Source organism: Ranitomeya imitator, chromosome 3 (assembly GCF_032444005.1).
Source record: "Ranitomeya imitator isolate aRanImi1 chromosome 3, aRanImi1.pri, whole genome shotgun sequence".
Classification (NCBI taxonomy): Eukaryota; Metazoa; Chordata; class Amphibia; order Anura; family Dendrobatidae; genus Ranitomeya; species Ranitomeya imitator.
The window spans coordinates 785,580,554-785,583,580 of NC_091284.1; positions in this window are offsets into that span (position 1 = coordinate 785,580,554).

Genomic DNA, 3,027 nt, shown 5'->3' on the forward strand with positions numbered 1-3,027 from the left:
TTTTAAAAAAAAAAGAAAAGAAAAACGCACTGACCCGTCCTGCTGAAATGGGATTTTTCTTTTTTTTCCTGTTGGTTTGTTGTATATGCATGTATGGTGCTCCCCCAGAAGGAAGGAAAGCACTAGGGGGCACTAGAGACAAGTCCCAAGAGCCATGAAAGCGTGCCTGCCTCTATAACCAGCAGTCGGTGCAGAGTAGGGCGCGAGATGACGTGTACTGCCTCTAGGTGGCGCTATGTACACAGCTTCCGTTTACAGACTTTTCCCCAGGTGTCTTTGCCATGAAGAATCCCTCGTAGCTGGATCACCACAAGGAAGATGAACGTCTCAAACTTGGATGTTTTGGGGGCACATATAAATGCCCCTGACTTTTATATTTGTGGGTTTTTTTATTTTTTTTTATTTAATGAATGTCGGGTATTTACACCATAGGGGTCTTGTCCGCCTGTCTAAGCCCCCTTCCCGACACCGATCATTAGGATGAAAGAGTCCTGGTGCTTCCATGATTCGAGATCATTTTTGTTGCACTAGAATGGATAAAGCAGAGCCGAATTTGTCATTTGTGGTTTATGGAATTTATAAAAAATAAACCAAGAACAGGGATTGGGTTAAACTATAATAATACCAATAAAAAAAAAAAATATATATATATATATATATATATATATATATATATATATATATATATATATATATATATATATACATATATACTCCTCTACTCCTCTACTCAATCCCCGACTCTCTGGTGATAACCTCCAGTATTTGCTTACTTCCTGCTGCAAGTATGATCACTGCTGAGGCCACTGATTGACTGCAGTGGTCACGTGAACGATGACCACGCGCAATCACTGCAGGAAGTAAGCGACGATTGAAGAGCGAGGCGTGTGTACCTCTTATAAAAATGTGTGATATATACATACACACATGCACCTAAGCCGTTTCATGCTCATGGCATTTTTTATATATAAATATATCTGTGTATACAACTTTTCCCTTAAAAATATATATACATAGACATACATACTCACATTATTTATGTGTGTGTAATTAATATAATTTTCTTTGTTTCTTATCTAGTTAAAGTCGCCTCTTACTCTTGTCAAATTTTTTTAGAAAACCTGCTCACCCTCTCCAAGGGGCAGCAGCATCTTTTGTGCAGGGAGATTGCCTGCAGTCCTATGTAAAGCCATACATAACATACAGTATGGCTGAAAGTGTTGGCACTCTTGACATTTGTTCCAGAAAAGTATTGCAGTTACACATGTTTTGTTATACACATGTTTATTTCCTTTGTGTATTGGAACAACGCAAACAAAAACAAAAAAAGGCAAATTGGACATAAAATTTCACACAAAACCCCAAAAATGGGCTGGATAAAATTGTTGGCATCCTCAAATCAATATTTGGTCACACACCCCTTGGAATAAATAACTGCAATCAATTGCTTCCTGTAACCATCAACAAGCTTCTTGCACCTTTCAACTGGAATTTTGGAGCACTTATCTTTTGCAGGCTGATCCAGGCCCCTCATAGATAAAGGGTATCAACAGCAGTTTTAAGATCTCTCCACAGGTGATCAATGGGATTTACATTCGGACTCATTGCTGTATTTCAGAACTCTCCAGCGCTTTGTTTAGATTCCATTTCTGGGTGCTTCTTGAAGTATGTTTGGGGTCATTGTGTTGCTGGAAGTCCCATGACCCTGGGCACTACATTATGACCCAAAATCCTTTGGTAATCTTCAGATTTCATGATGCCTTCCACACAGTCACGGCACCTTGTGCCAGAGGCAGCAAAACAACCCGGAAACATCTTTGTACCTCCACCATGTTTGACGGTAGGTACTGTGTTCTTTTCTTTGTAGGCCTCATTCCATTTTCAGTATACATAGAATGATGTGTTTTACCATAAAGCTCTAGCTTGGTCTCATTTGTCTACAACAGGGGTCCCCAACTCCAGTCCTCAAGGCCCACCAACAGGTCATGTTTTCAGGATTTCCTTTGCATTGCACAGGTGATGCAATTATTACCTGGGCAAGACTAAGGAAATCCTGAAAACATGACATGTTGGTGGGCCTTGAGGACTGGAGTTGGGGACTCCTGGTCTACAAGATACTCTACAAGAAGGATTTTGGCTTACTCGTACATTTTGGCTTTTTTATGTCTGTGTGTCAGCAGTGGAGTCCTGGGTCTCCCGCCATAGTGTTTTTTTTTTTTTAATTAAAATGTCGACAGATGGTTCTCGCTGACTCTGACGCACCCTGAGCCTGCAGGGCAGCTTGAATTTGTTTGGAACTTGAGTGGGGCTGCTTATATACCTTTCGGACTATCCTGCGTTGCAACCTTTCATCAGTGTCCACATCCAGGGAGGTTAGCTGCAGTGCCATGGGTTGTAAACATTTTAATTATGTTGCGCACCGTGGACAAAGAAACATCAAGATCTCTGGAGATGGACTTGTAACCTTGAAATTGTTGATATTGTTCATCAATTTTGGTTCTCAAGTCCTCAGACAGTTTTTTTTCTTCTTTCTGTTCTCCGTGCTTAGTGTAGCACACACAGGCACACAATGCAAAGATTGAGCCAACGTCTCCCCTTTTTATTTAGTTTCAGGTGTGATTTTCATATTGCCTATACCAGTTACTTGCCACAGGTGAGTTTGAACAAGCTTCACATGCTAGAAACAAAGTTATTTACCCACACTTTTGTCCTGCCCATTTTGGTGGTGTTGTGTGAAATTCTGTTCAATTTGCTTTTTTATTTCTCTTGTGTTTTTTGTGGTGTTCCAATACACACAAAGGGAATAAAACATGTGTAACTGCAATAATTTTCTGGGAGAAATACTTAATTTTCCCGTAACAATTCCATTATGCCAAATGACAAACTCTGCTCTGCTAAATCTAAAAAGAAAAAAAAAAGCCATGTACATATCCGTCTTGATGTTGGCCCTACACCAGTGTTAATGTAGGGGTTTTGCTTTGAGCAATATAAGGTATAAGTGGCAAATGCTTCGTATACTCTGCGAGG